At 34.5% G+C, this 16961-nt stretch overlaps 1 pseudogene; it reads right to left on the reverse strand.

The window, feature by feature from the left end:
• Positions 1-1604: 1604 nt before the first annotated feature.
• LOC107521022 lies at positions 1605-2435 on the reverse strand (annotated as a pseudogene).
• Positions 2436-16961: the final 14526 nt, after the last annotated feature.

The raw sequence follows: 16961 nt of genomic DNA on the forward strand, positions 1-16961 counted from the left end.
GGTGAAAAGAGGCCCCTCATACATTATTGAGGGGAGTGTAAATTGGTCCAACCACTATGGAAAACAATATGGAGGTTACACAGAAAATTAAAAGTAGATCTATCATACCACCCGGCAATTCCACTTCAGGGTATTTACTGAAAGAAAATGAAAACAGAATTCTGACAAGATATATGAACTCCCATGTTCATCACAGCATTATTCACGATAGCCAAGATATGAAAATAACGCAATGCCCAGCAATGGATGAATGGATAAAAAAGATGTGGTACATATGCACAATGGAATGTTATTCATCTGTAAGAAAGGAAGATATCTTCTCATTTGCCACAACATAGATGGGCCTTGATCATATTAAGCTAAGTTAGATAGAGAAGGACAAGTACAGTATGTTCACTTATGTATGGAATCAAAAGAAGTTAAACCTGTAAAAAACTGAGAGTAAGATGGTGGTTACCAGAGGTTGTGAGTGTGTATGATGAGTGATGGTGTTTGAAGGTACAAACTTCTAATGAATAGTAAATAAACCATAAAGGTTTAATGAACAGTATACTGAATATAGATAATAATATACTGAAATTATGTAACATAATAGTGGTCACTACAGGAGCAATCATATTACACTATATAAATGTATAAAAGTTATATGATATATATCTTAAACTTAATGTTACACATCAAATTTATGCAGTTTAAAAAATATGGATAAACTTTTCAACCAAAAAAACAAACAAAATTGGTTCAAAGACATCAAAGAACCATGGCATCAAGGCATCAAGGATCTGAGGGCCCAAAATCCAAAAAAAGGAAACAAACGGAGAGGTGAGCACAATATCTAAGACATCTTTTCACTCCTTTGCAGTGGATGGATGAGAGGTTAAAGAGCCAAGTAAAAAAGGGTGGATAAAAAGGGTAGTTAAGAAACTGAAGGTTAATAGAGCTTTCATTAATATGGGCTGGAGAGACAAAATTTGTAGTTCACAGACACCAAAGAGATAGGCCACTGGTAAACACCAGAAGCTTTCTGTTTGAACCCTAACAATGAAGAGTGAAGATAAACTAGACATAAACCTGAAGATCTATCCTTAGAGATAGTAAAACCCCACTGCAAATCAGAAGAATCCCCAATTGAATTAGGTATCACAGTCTACTCCAACTCTTTGCCAAAAGCAAAATAGTTTTCTTTGTAGAAAGATAGCATCTTGGAATCTAAATAATTGTGTCATTGTCATGTCTTAAGCTTTATGGAATTTTCTGTGAGATGTAAGGTTACTGGGATTGATTTTAAAAAAGACTTCAAAAGCTATCTTAATGCTTATTCTAGGACTATTCATGTAGTATTATGGAAAGGAGGAGCAAATAAATACAGGTAGTTTTTACAGAACAAATGAATAAAGTCAACTATTGTTTGGACCAGCATCGGTATAATGGCAAGGGAAGGCCATAAAAAACATAGGGACACCCACTCTTCCATCTCGAGATATTTCTATCATCATAGCTTTCATAATTGGTTGCATAAAGAGTCCCAAGGAAAGTACGCCTGTTCCAAAAAGAAAGATTTTTTTTGATGTCTGACCTTATTTATTTGTTACTCTTACAAAATTTCATTTTTGACCAGACTCAGAATTAGAGGTAGAAGCTCTCAGAGAGGAAAGTCTACATCTCTTGGCAATTTTATCCTGGCATTTCTCTTTGACCTCCTTCATTCTCTTGGCCAAAAGTTCAGCAAATTCTGCAGCCTCTTCCTTATTTTTCTTAGTACGCTATTTCTTCAGAGCAACACGTCAACGTTTATGTTGCAGGACACATGGAGCAGCAAGACGCTGAATCTTGGGTGCTTTGGTCCTAGGTTTCTTACCTTCTTTATTTAGAGGCTTTCTCACAACATGTTGGCGGGGATCATGTTCTTTAGAGAGACTGAAAAGTTTGCAGATTCTGCTAACTCTTTGGGGCCCCAAGCAACGAGGCACACTAGTATCAGTGAGACCAGAAATATCTTTCTTCCCTTTTTTTCACGATGACCACGTTGAGAATACTCAGATCAGCATCCACAATGCAACCCTGAACAGATTTGCACTCTTTCTCCAGTCCTCCTTGGTCTATAACAGGAATGAATGCCTCTTACTCAGTAGCAGGCAGACATGGCCATGGGTCCAGACACCCTGCATCATGGCAAAACCTTGTTTGTTGTTTCCATCACTGATTTGAACCACATAACCCTTCCATTCTTCACCCAGAGCATCAGCAGCAACTTCCGTGGCCATACGCTTCTCATAAAAGGTAAGAAGTTATCATTGATCGTCTACTTCAATGAGCTTCTGGCAACCAGTGGCTGGGAAAGAGATGTTCAGCTTTGTCCTAAAGCAGTCGGCTGCCTCCGAGGCACCACAAGAAAGAGCCCAGAAAGAAAGATTTTTAACAGTTGACCTTTTCATTGTCAAAGTTTCTTAATAAGAAAAGTTTTCTTCCTGTGTTTATACCAAGTTAAACCAGATAAAATAATATGAGGCAACTGCCACACCCCAAGACCTGGAGTAACAAAAGAGAAAGAGATGCAGTTACAGGATATCAAAGGAAGGTCTCACAGAGCTGATCCCAAGAGCTCTAATGAGCCAGAGCCTCTGAGATGCTACTGGGGCCTTTGAGGGGACCCTGTAGAGTTGGCTGAAGGAAGTTAGAGTGGTGGCAGAAACAATATGGGCAGCAACAGTATAACGATAAAGAAGTGTCTTCTCCCATCCTATCTCCTTCCAATATGTCCTCACCCAATATAAAAAGCAGCTGACAAGGAAGTGTGGAAAACACAGTTTGCAGAATTCCAGCCCCAGCATCACAACAGATTACAGATGAGGAGAATTAGAGCTGAGAAAGAGTAACTAGTACACTAATCTACCAATATAAAGAGAGCTGGCCTTTTTTTTTTCACAGTGTATTTATCACATAGAGAAGAAAACAAACAAAAACCAAGTTCACCTGTTGGACTGTATATGCTACTAGCTCCCGGTATGTGCTTCTGTCTATGCTTCAAGCAACCTCTCTGGTTGCTGAATCAGTAAACCAGTAAATATACTTACTGAATTAACTCAACAGCTTAAAAATCCAAGTGAAATAGCCTGCAGGCAAAAGCATGAACACTCAAGGAGTTCATCCATGTCACAATTTCATTCACTTAAGCAAGCTGATCAACATCACATTGCTGGTAAGAAGTGGAGTTAAGATGTGAACCAAGGCATTCTGACCGTAGAAGACAAGAACTGAGAGGAATTTGGATTTTCCAGGCTCTGACTACATTGGTAAATTCATTTCTGTTATCCTTCCCACTTCCACTTCATAATCCAATAGTACAAATTGTTTATACCATACAAACAGACCATCAAATGTATACAGATCATCATTTTATGTCTATATATCATAAACATACATTTTTGATTCATTAAATCAAAAGAATAATTCAAAATCCTCTGTACGGACAGAAAAGTGTTTAACAATTTCAACCATGGCAGATATGCCATAATCAATAAAAAGTAATCAGAAGAGCATAACCGAAGGCATCACAGCTTTAAGAATGTCAATAGATCCCTCCCCCATGGAGGTACTTAATGTTGATTTTTCTAACTACACAGAACACAAAGAATACATTGACAATTCAGAATTTTTTAAATGACAGGATACATTTTATCTCCTAAGAAATCAATTCTAGACACCAGGTATTCTCTATATATCATTAAAAATATAGGTCAGTGTTGACACAAGACTTTAAAATTATAGTGGATCAAAATATATTCTAAATAGGCCCTTACCATGTGTTATTAATGGATAGGACAAAGAAAGCTGACACATTTCCATCACTTAGCAAACCTGGCACACATAGGCTATCAGTAAATACTGGCAAACAGATAAGTAAAGCTGACAATTGTTTTTAGCTGTTTCATATTATGAGATAAATATTTTTCAGAACTTTATAGTAACTGTAACAGTCAGACTAAAATCCGCAACTGTCTTTGTTTACAATTATGAGAGCTATTGAGGCAATTTAGTCAAGAGTTTAAGAAGAAACACACCATAGCTAATATTTGGACCTATAGAAAAATAAATCACAGAGAACTCACATTTGATCAGTGTAATCAGCACTCTCCCACTTTCTTAACGGGAATCTTAGAAAATAGGTTCAGTTGCTAGACTTGATGAGCATATAAGACACAGGTACATGCACACACAAACACACAGAGAGCAAAGGGGGTAGATGGGACAGAAAACATTTAGTATTCCAAAGAATCAAAAAATATTGAGAAAGGTATAATAAAACCCAGATTTTCAGAGTTGAAAAGGACATTGGGGTTTGTTTTGTTTAACTCCTTTATTTACAGATGAGAACATTATGTTCGACTTTACATGACTAGCTCACATTAATGAAATAGTTTTATAAAAAAAAAAAAAGCAATAATTCCAGTGTTTAACTACTCGTCTTTTATTAATATGTATATTTTTAAATCAATCTTGGTTTCTCCACTGTATTGGCTGTGTTCTCCAGAGAGAACCAATGGTAAATAGATTAGAAATAGAGATAGAGAGAAAAAGATAGAGATATAGTTCTAAAGATACAAATATAGGTAAAAGGAGTTTTATGATAGAAATTGGTTTACAGGATTATGGAGACTAAGAAGTCTTCTAATCTGCTGTCTGCAAGCTAGAAACCCAGTGGTCTGAGTCTGAAGACCTGAGAACCAGGAGCGTGATCAGTGTAAGTTCAAATCCAAAGGCCTGAGAACTGGGGGTCTATGGTATAAGTCCTGGTCAAGGTCAGAAGGCTGGAGAAGCAGAAATGACCATGCCGAAGGGCAGAAGAAGATGAATGTCTCAGCTCAAACAGAGAGAGCAAATTTCCACTTCCTCCACCTTTTTGTTCTATTCAAGTCCTCAGCAGAATGGTGGATGCCCACCTGCATAGGTGAAGGCAATTTTCTTTACTCAGTCTACCAATTCAAAAGCTAATTGGTTCCTGAGATACCCTCCCAAACATATCCAAAAGTAATGTTTCTATCTGGGCATCTCTTAGCCCAAATTGACACACAAAATTAGTCAGAATAATCACTAATCCTCCTTTTTATTTATAATATATAAATAACCAAACTATTCATCTCACATGTTCTATAACTCTCCCTCATAACACAGACATTCATTAAGATGACTAAATCAGAATGTGAATTGTTCAAATAGTCTAGGAAAAATGTAAATAAAATAAACCAAAATAAAGTGGGATATTCAAAGTAGCTTTGACTATAGTTTCCTGCAACTTCTCTTCCAAAAAGAAAAGACAAATTTAAATTGTCTTCATTGCAAAATATTTTTGTAAGAGGAACAGTCATTCACATTATAGAAAAATGCCCATGGCATAAAATCATTGGACACGCTCATAGTCTAAAATGAATTATAAGAATTGTGGGTGACATAGAAACGGTACTTAAAAATAGGGAAGTCATCAAAAGATTTAGCTTAGCTTTTGGGAGAAAAAAACCCATAATGTATTTTTTATTATTATTATTAGTTTTACCTAGGAGAAAGCCTATCAGAATTTTCAGAGTGGGTCGTAAAACCACTAGCTAATCTGGTTTGAAAAGCTAAGTCAATTTGAAATGCTCATATTGGATGGCAGCCACAGTTGAGATGGAATACTATTTCTTTCATTCTGATAGATGTCCAGACTGTGCATGCATCAAACTACACAAAGTCCTGTAAAAAGGAAATCTAAAGTGTCAGATACCACATTAGACCCTTTACATTATTAACTCATTTAATTGCCTTTTATCCACTTCTCAAAAAAAAAAAAAAAAGAAACAAACAAAAAAAAAAACCTCAGAAATTTTAAGTAAATCTCATTTAGAGAAGTTATTCAGTTGTTCTCCCTTAAATTCTTTCTACAGTAATTTAAGAATATTTCATTTTTTTCTTATTGAAGATGAGAATGCTATCTTCCTAAAACATATTTTCAAAAGTTGTTTAATGCACTTAAACAAGTAATTAGTGAAATACATGCATGTACTTCTCTATCACTTCAGAGACATAAAACCATACACATTTCCTTAAATGTAACAGCCTAGCCCCCAGACTGTCCTGATAGTTATGATACCAACTATATGAACCCATTAAGTTACTTACAGTAACAGTCTTTTGTGGCACTGCTGACAGAACTTTTACACAGAGGAACTCTGCCTGTGTGTTAAAACTCTGGTTGTATGCTTTATTATAGTTACTAAAAGAAAAAAGAATAAAAAGAAAAACAGAAACAGAGCAGTCCCACATAACTGCAACTCACCCAGGGTTAATTAGAATGCTCTCCCTTGGTCCTCTGAGGCATCGGGTGTGACAAACAAAATGCATTCTAAGCAGCAAACGGCATATATTAATATGTCCACTGCAAAGGTCTTAGTTTTAAATGAAGTCAGCCATAATCAGGTGTTCGTTGCAAATCATCCACCTATAAAAGTTATTAACATTGCAACCTGCCTGACACATCTAGTCATTGTGTTTACAATTTAAAGAAAATAAAACATAAAACATTTGCTTCTCAGGGTCAGGCTATAGTCATTAATTTTATTCTTCACTGTTGTGAGTTTTTTATTCTGTTTTGTTTCATCTTTTTGCAGATTATTTTCCACAGGAGGTTGTCAGTAGCTGCCTTTTCACTTGCTTTATTGATATGTAGAGAACAAGAGAATTTTTAGGCCAGAGTTGTTTCGATAATGTTGAACAATTTTAAAAAATACTATAAATATGTATTGGTATTATTAGAATTAAAATACTCAAGAGAATATACAAAAGGAAATAGAATCCTTAGTGACTTGAGAGAAACCTGTTTTTGGAAATCCATCTCAACGAGTAATTCTGAAGGTGAACGAGTGGTCCTGTAACAAGTGTTTCTAAGAGACTGCTACATGGGAGGCAGATCAAATAATTTTAAAATACAAAAGATGCCATTTAAATTCTGAAATCAAGAGCAACCTTAAATGATAAGAACATTTTGTACCATTAATTATTAATGGATAAATTTGTGCCAAATCTCTTAACTTCCTTTACATTTTAAAAATAAAACTACTTTATCAAGACCAAGTCTCACCCGAATAATAAAATGTTGAACTATACAAGCGACTAACTCTTCATTACTGCCTTAGATGTTGTTCTGTACAGCACGACTGAAAGAAACCCCTGCAGGTGGAGTAGAGAATTGGAGTGGATGGTTGCATACTGCTGTCCAAGCTGTAGCGCGGGACACACAGCAAGTGGTCACGGGAGAGAAGCAAACACAAGTCCAAAAGATTCACGAGACAAAACTGCAGCAGAGACCAAGGCAACTGAGTGGGGAACACCAAGGGAATGCAGACACAGAGGAGTATGGGAATTCTTTGGTGGCGTTTTTTACTGTTTTCTGTGGCTGGGGGCCCGGTCCAAATTTTATTTATTTATATATATATATACACATACACATACACACACACACACACACACACACACACACACACAATTTTTCTCCTTTTTTATACTGAGATGAGAGTCAGAAAATGACCTTGGAATCACTGAAAACAACGTCTCTGAAAGAATTTGTGTGGGCCCCTTGAAACAGCTCAGGAAAGACAAATCACATACAGCTACATCAACTTCCGAAAAGGGTAGGTGTAGGGTAAATATAATAAACTTCTCAGGAAAAGTTTTCCAAGATCTAGAGACCTTTGAAGGAGGAAGGACGATGGAGATTTGGGGTGTATGAAATGGCCTCTTCCTGAACCAGTCCTTGTTCCAGGTCAGGCTTGGTCCTCAGGAGGTTTTATATGGGAACTGACACTGAGCGATACCATTTGGGGAGTGCAGACTTGGTGCAGGCCCGGCCACCTTTAACACTGAAGATGTCAGAGCATCCTAGCCCACAGGACAAAGGGGAATATGTTTTAGATTTAATCATTTAATAAACAGTAAATGCTACTACACATTCCTATTCAATAATAGTTAACATTAGCTAGTTAATAATGTTAGTTAATAATAGCACTAGACAACATTAATACACACTGGCATTTTGCTTCTTCTAAGCGTACATCTTTTTTATAAGGTATAGGTTGTATACTGTTTTCTGTGTGTGTAAGTAGATAAAAGTAAACACAATAAACTATGTATAAAGCAAAGTATCCTGCAAAAATAGGAACTGATTATCACTGATGGATTCTCATTATAACCAGTGGAAAGAGGGCTCAATATTGTATTTTAAAATAATGAATTAGACAAATGTTTTAAAGAAATAGGTTAACTTCTCAGTATCATTTCCTCATTTTCTAAGACTAATTCTGTGGATGACTGTTAAATTATAATGACAATAATGCATTTCTAATATTTTAATAATACTAAGAGAGTGGACCAATATTATACGATAATTTCATAGGATATATAATGCGAGACAGTCATATCATATACAATGTACACTTCAGAAGATCTATGTTAAAAAAAAAAACATGCAGATGATGGCAATTCAGATATGCCAATGAGAAGCTGCAAAGTACTTCCTTGAAGTAAAAAGGTGTGTATGTATAGGTAAAAACATAGAATATACACGGTTTGGTATCATCTGTGGTGTTAAGCATCCACATATACCCTGTGGATAAGGGGGGCTACTGTACATTAATATTTGCTAATCATTGTATTTGTGTATGTTATGCCTGCTGTTTAAAAGGTTTGAAACACTTAGTGGGATCATGACTTTAGTAGTTCAATATATTTAATTAATTATATTTTTAGCAATGCTCAAATGTTTAAGAAAATTGTTTCCAAAGTTTTATGAAATAAAGATGCTTTATAAAGTGAGTATTAAGCTAAACACACACATATGCAGTAGTGCGGATTCATCGATGTACGGTCCCTCATATATTAAAGAGAAAAGTAACAAATACTACCAGTTTATATTTCCATATCTAATTTGCTGTTCTTCGAATTATAAAAAGAATGTATGCATTAAGTCAAATGAAAAAAATTTCAGAGCTGGGTAGCACAAGGGATTTACCATCTCATTCAAACCCACTCTCCAAATTCTACTTGCTGGATAATCCACATTAGTAGACTGGTACATGCACTTTCACAAGATTTTCCTTGCTCATTCAAATACACACACAAATATATTACCCACACACAGGTATTTGTTTTCAGAATTGACTACTTCATATACTATATATCTTTATCTGTAATTTGTCTTTTTATGTTTCATTTTAAATAGCTATTTCCATATAGCAGCAGATAGATATCAAGCATTCATTTAAAACATGTTTTTCTAATTAGTTATGTATATATACATGCACATAAATATACACAAGTGTTTTATATAAATGAAATGATACTTAATTTTAGAGAAATTAAGTACTTGTTTTTTTTCTGACTTCCGCTCCTTTCTCTCCTTGACCCCAATTACTCTCCTCCATCTTCCATCCACCCTATGATGACACATATTAACAGCCTAATATAGATCACAAAATTAGTTGATGCTTTAGAAATGGTAGGGTGAGGGAAAATTGAAATGAAGTACAAGGTATTATAAAATCATATTGCAATTAGTAGAGATTTTAATTAGAACAATTTATTAAAAATTTAGTTCTTATAAATTAAGGCTATAACATTTGTTAAAATAATCTGAGTTATAAAGTAAATTATATTAATTAAAAATATAGTTCCTAAATGAGAAAAAATAGGCATGTAAAACAATTTGAATAAAAATGTTTTCTAAACTTGTTTGAGTGCAAAAACTTAAAGTTGTATGAGCTAGATGCCAAACTGCCCCTGTTTCTGGAGGGAGAAAAGCAGTTTACTTTCAATTGGTAGCTTAGCAGGCACAGAGAGAACACCAAAATTTGAGCCTGTGGCCACTCAAGTTTGGAAATGTGACCTAGGTCTGGAAGCTAAGTTTTTGAAACTACTTGCACATCACCTCATTTAAAAGCCACATAAGACCTAAGAGATAATCTAGTTCAACTGTTTTTTTTTTTTAAATAGGTAAATTAAAGACCACAGAGGTTAAAACTTGCCTAAGTTTTCACAGCTAATTAAAGGCAAAGATGGGACTCGAATTGAGGTCTCTGTTTTCAGTCCAAAAATTGTTTTTATGTTGTTTTTTTCTATATTTTCTTTATAATGCTAAATCAATATGTTGGTGACAGTAAAGAACCTTCAAGAATCTGTACACATCTGTAGTTTATTAGAAATGAAGGGTTCCTTCAGACCTGTGGTTAATGACAGAATCTTTAGAAGATGAGATGAATACCTGCTAGCTCCACAATTGTGAGAGCAGGTGATGGTGGCCCTGGCAGCTCTTGGCAATAGCCAGTGATGTATGAGTCAATTACAGACCCAATCCTGTACCTTACTATTCTTGAAAGTCTGTAAAGGTCACTAGACTACATTTTTTTTTTTTTTTTAGTTCATAAGTTCATCATACTTTTCGAATTTCTTAAGTTAATATACCGAGGGTAAGCATGTAGTCAGCATACAGAAACTCACAGGTGCAAGCATAAACATGAACGTACACAGAGATGCTAGAATTTTTATTCCTGAATTTTAGCTTTGAAACCTCAATCCATTGCTAAATGCTCTATACCAAAAATTATAGCATGAATTTTTCCTATTTAGGAAAATAAAGATTTAAGAGTTTTAGCCAACTGTACGGTTGGAGGAGACAATCCCCATACAAGACTGCCATCAGCTCTGACACCATTTGCAAGTCTGAGGGTCTCCAAAGTCACCCTTAGGTTCTATAATTCATTAGAAAGGCTCATAGAGCTTTCTAAAGGTTTTTATTCCCATATTTATGGTTTATTACGGGGGAAAAAAATAGATTAAAATCAGCAACAGAAAGAGCACATAGGGTGGAGTTCAGGAAAGGTACCCAATGCAAAGTTTCTACTCTCCTCTCTCTGTGGAGTCCTAGCCAAATTTCTTTCCTGGCATCAAAGTATGACAATGCGCACAGCATGTTGCCAACCAAGAAAGCTCAACCAAGCGTCATTGTTCAGAGGTGTTGTCAAGGCTCCATGATGTGGGCATGGTTGACTGATCGTCCAATCTCAGTCAGCCGTCCCTCTAGAGGTCCACTGATACCTCTCACTAAATTTTTGGTCTTTCTGATGTGGCCAACAGTGACCCAATGTCTCAAGGAAAACAGACTCGTATCAGGCATGACATCTCAAGGGCTTAAAGGTTACCTCCCAGAAGCCCAAGGCAAAAGCCAGACCTCTTTTGGGGGCAAGGTTAAATTCTTTATTACACAGAACTTCTGTTGACAATGCCCTAAGGAAAAGCTAATTTCAGAACTCTCAATTCCTTGCTCATCAAAGATAGTTTATTTCTATAATTATAATCTAAATTTGCACAGGAAAAAAAAAATTTTAAAAGTACATCTTACTTCTTCAAAAGAGAAAGGATTTTTATATTTATGGAGGAAAAAAGTTCTGTGGAAATGAACCTCACAGGGTAATCTGATCATAAATTCCACAGGTCATGGTGGGTAGTCATGCCCGGGTACATAACTTTTAAGTAAGTAAAAGGTTTATCTTTGCCTTAAGCACGTTCTGTATACCTAGGTTAACACACCTTTGAAATAAACCATAAGCACCCTCAAGAGAGGACATAATCTTAACTATCCTGTAATGCCATATTCACATTGCTACCTCCACCTTCATGCAATCTTCCTTACTTTTCCTTTTTAATCTCAAATCCATTAAAGAAAGTGCAAACTGTAATTCTCTGAAGCATTTGTCTCAGTCTGTGGAGATCTTGCTTCCAGGTATATCCTCTCTTTGTCTCAAATAAATTTTTATAAAAATTCTCTACAGGTTAGAACATTTCTTACATTGACATGTTGATGTAAATGGTAATTACACAATTTGATACCCATCATTCCACTCAGATAAGTCTAAGGAAAAAGACATTTTGAGGAGGCTGAGGGGGTTACTACTGTGTAAAGCCTAAAACAAAAACTGAAAAGCAATTTTTATAAATAATGTTATTTATAATACTTTATATTATGAAAATAAATTATGAGGTTTTTTTTTCTTTTAGGGAGGAGGGACCAAGAAACAAGCAGTAACTGGAAAATCTATATACTCTCTCTTGATAGTCAAAATCGCTAATACTGATCTGTAGACAAAGGAGACAACTAAGACCGTAACCATACCCTTTTTCCTATATTCCCTTTGGAACAGTAGTGCATGTTAGAACAAGAACTATAAATTATATTTGTAAAATGCTATTTTAAAATTTATAAAATTTATAAAAATGTTATTTCCTTTGGTCCATAGATGGTTATACATAAAAGAAAAAAAAAATCGTGGATAAAGGTGTTCAATGAAAAGTAATCTCACAGAGTGATCTGATCATCAATTTCTAACTGGGCAGGTCATGGTGGGTAGTCACGCCCTAACCCTTGTTTAATGAAAGCTTTTAAGCTCGCCCTGTGCATTGCTCTTGTGCATCTAGGGTAACATACTTTTGAAATGACAGAAGTAATACCCATCTAATAGGGTTTTAACCTTCAAGAAAGCACACAATCTTGTTAAGGACACTGTAATCTGATCCCTACCTTGCTTTCTCCTACCTCCATCTACATTCCCTCTTTAATTTCAAATGCATAAAAGAAGCTGCAAAACCGTTATTCTCCAGAGCATTTGAAGTCTTGCTCTCCACCATATGTCAACAGCTTGGCTCAAATAAATTCTTATAAAAATTCTCTACAGAATTGTGAGGTCGAATCTTATGTGGAAACTAAGAATATTTTCTCTTTTGTGTATTTAAATTTTCATTGACGACATTGCAATACAGTCCACAGAATCTGATATGTGAGGAAGCACAAGAAGAATAAGAAATATAACATCAAAATAGAAAAAAACAAGTTATTATGCAAAACATTTGAATAGTGACAATTTCTCTAATATATTTTCAAATGATTATAATATTGTTCTACAAGAAGTTTTAAAGTACTTGTTCAGAAAATATCTTCCAAAACTATCCTTAAAGCTATATTTAAAAAAAAAAAAAAAAAAAAGCCAAACATATACATCTCACCCTAACAATATGACATTTTAATTAAGAATATATTTTCAGAACTTAGAAGTTCATGGCCCACTTGAAGGAGGCTAGCTAGCAACCCACATAATATCATAGATACAGCATATAGCAATAAAAATACAAATTATTTCTTAATGACTAAGTGTTAGGGCTGATCTGATTCAGAAAAAAAAAATGGTGCTAAAATTAATTCTCAAAATAAATGACAAGCATAGATGATTTTTAAATTTAATTTTGAATTCTAATGATATTTTAATCATATTAAAGGCTCCAAGTTTCAGGGAATGTTTTACTTTGAATTAAATCCTTTGGGTTTGTCCCTCGCTTTAGGACTGACAGGCAAAAAGCACACTATATCATTTTCTTTTGTTGTTTTTTTTCAACAGAATATTAACTTACTAAAGGGAATAGGAAAAAGAGAAGGAAGAGTAGCTTTATCAGTTGAAAGTGGGGTTGTCTATCTCACAGATAGACTCACACCTACCTGATTCAGGCCCAAACCCAGATTTTCCTTAGAATGCATTAGTATCTTTGACTAGATTTCCATATGTCCCCAGAACAACCTATTTCTTATTTCTCAGCTTTGACCTAACTGCTTTTTGTTTTTTTGAACTATTCAATTCTCTTGCTTAAGAAAACATATCATAGCAAAGAAATGTCGCTGCAGCTGTTGTTGTTTAAGACTTAAATTTTTGGTCTCTAAGAGTCTTTTCCTGTCCACATGTTTACTCCATTCTTTGAGGGCAGGCAGGGTCACTTAGATTAGAGCATGAGATTCACATTAAAATCTAGGTCCAAAACTTATTAGTTTAATCTTAAAAATTAATGTATATTCTCAGAGTCTCCTTTTTCTATCATAATAATACCACTAACTTGCGAGTTCATGGTGAGAATTAAATGAAACAATGTATGTATCCCTATTTATTTCACTGTTTTTATACTAGAATGAAAACCACAGTTTAAAGAAAGGCCGCCTAGAAGAGAATAGGCCTTATTTCTTGACTAGTGTGCTTCCTAGATTCGGATAAATTGTGAATGGTCAATACCTGTCTGTACTCACAATTGCCCCATCCTATTTTCCACTAAGCCTTTGATACAAACTACTATCCAAGGTTCCTGCTTTTCATAGGCTAAGTTCTTTCTGAATTCTCTCCTCAGAGTTCTACAGAGAGCCCACTGAAGCTACTACAGCTCAGCCCTGTTCTAGTATGTCTGAATTCTGATTGTGAAAACATTTCTTTCCTGCAAAACTCAGTGGCTTCTAACAGCTATGTCTCTAGCTTTTCTATCCCACCAGTCTGCCAATGTATTTTGACATGTCAAAAATCTCTAAAACTCAGCCTAGGTTTTACAGTACTGTCATTTGTCTTAAACACCCTTCTCAAAGATGTCATTGGGGTCAAAACTGTTTCTTACTTTAATATTTATTATTGCCAACTTCTAGTAAACTGCTTTGCTTAATGCAGGTTCTTAATAACCTTTCTTAGAAAGACAAAGGGAAAGTAGTAATGAATCTCTACCACTTTAACTTACTCTGACTTAGAGCATCGCAGACTCTTGCTATCTAATTTTTTAGCTCCATCTGAATTTTGCTTCTCACTTGGGTCCCAATAGTTTGTATTACTCTTCTACGAAGGTGCCTTGGGAATTTAATCTTAGTTTCAAGGGACTTGGTCAACATCATTGATAAGATAAAGATAATCTGGAATGCAGTAGAGCACAAGTGAGTAGGAATACTTGAGACTAACTAGGAATTCCTCGAGGAGAGGGTCAGAACACGTTACCACTCAGGGGTAATGATACCACATGGCCCAAGAAGATTCTAACACAAGAGATTCCTTCCCTGGAGCCAAAATAACACCTAGAGAGAAGACACCTTAGGACCCAACCCACTCACAGTTTCCAGAAACCCTGCTCTACGTGCAATCCTAGAGTCCGATTTCTGCCTTGATTCTTTAGTCAATCTTTTCACCAGCATGATGTGATGTAGATGTAATTCTTTTAGTTAATGTATAGGGGGTGTGTGTGTGTGTGTGTGTGTGTGTGTATATATATATATATACACACACACATATACATATATATGTGTGTGTGTATGTGTATATATATGTATGTATGTATATGTGTGTGTATACGTGTGCGTGTGTGTATAAAAGAAGGATACTTAGAAGTGAGGCATATTTCCAATACAAAAGTCAGCCTGTATTATTAACAGCCGTCTTTAAGCAAATGCTCCTTGCTGTTCCCCAAATCCCTTTGAAATGAAACAGTCTCTCTTTCCTTTACTTGCAGCTTCTTCACTTGATCAACCCCAGTTTGACTCCACCTCCCACAAGTCAAAAATCACAGGTATTTTCTTCTATTAATTCTGATTTGCCTTTGATTTCCAAATAATTATTGCTATGAAGCAAAGAATATGAGAAACTTAAAATCTAAGTTGATTTTTTTCTTTTTGAATCTGTTCTGTTTAGGATAAAGAGAATAAAATAATACGCAAAAAGTATTAAATACAAATGTTTTATCAGTAATATTTCCCATTTAAAATCATATTTATCCCCAATCCAATTATAATTAAAGCAACAGAGAAAGAATTACACTCCCTTTTATTTTCAAAACCAAGGAAAACAGATACGCTTCACTATGAAATGCTATATTGACTATCCTCATTAAAATGAAATCAACTGTTTTTGAATTTTATGAATATAATTATATTAAAATCACTAATCAAAATAATTAGTAAGTGGGCTTAAGGGTGCTCATAAAATAGTGTTTAATAGTGATTAAATTTAAATCATATAAATAAGAGGTATAAAGGGAATTTATAGATTATATTTGGATCTCAAAATATGGAGATGTCATATATTAAAATCCAAGTTAAATACTTGGATTTTAACTTTCCAATTTGGACCCCAACACAACATTTAGTAGCCATGGGAAAAACCATCAAGCCAAAATTCAACATCCTTTCATGATAAAAAACTCTCAACAAAGTACATATAGAAGGAATATAATTCAATGTAACAGAAGTCATATATGACAAGCCAACATTTCTCCCTCTATTTGATTTAAAATACAACTGCATAAAGCAATAATGTTAAATCTGTGTTGAAGAGTTTATAATGTTCAAAAATATATAATAATAGCCCAAAGAAGAGAATGAAGTTAAACTAAAACAAAGTTTCTGTATAATTTAGAAATTAAGTTGGTATTAATGCAAATTAGATTGTCTTGATTTAAGATGTTAATTTTAATCCCCAGAACTATCCCTAACAATATTGAAATATATATGTACACACACACACACACACACACACACACACACGAAATTGAATGGTACATTTGTAAAATACCCTACAAGATATACAAATACATAAGAGAAAGAAACAATAGAGGGGAAAAGATTAAAAATATAGAAAACGAAGACCTAATTGGCAAACATAAAACCTACATTATTAGTAGTTAAGGATAAGTAAATTTTTAAAAATCTCCAGTCAATACCAGAGATTGGCAGAATGAATAAAATCATGATCCAAATATATGTTGTATATGAGACAAACTTTATGTGCAAAGAAAAAAATGTTGATGGTAAAATGATGGATATAGATGTATGATGCAAACAGTAAACAAAAAAGAAATAGTGGCTATTCTAATATCAGGAAAAATGGAAGTTAAGACAAAATTTGTATTAAGGACAAAGAAGTACCTTTTATAATAATAGGATCAATCAATCAGGAAGATATAACAATTATAAACATACATACGATGTAACAACACAATGCCAAAATACCAAAGACTGACAAAATTGAAGAGAAAATACATAATTAAAAATAACAGTTGGAGACATCAATAGCCCACTTACAGTAGGAGATAGAACA

This window comes from Rousettus aegyptiacus, unplaced genomic scaffold (genome assembly GCF_014176215.1).
Source record: "Rousettus aegyptiacus isolate mRouAeg1 unplaced genomic scaffold, mRouAeg1.p scaffold_m13_p_2, whole genome shotgun sequence".
NCBI lineage: Eukaryota > Metazoa > Chordata > Mammalia > Chiroptera > Pteropodidae > Rousettus > Rousettus aegyptiacus.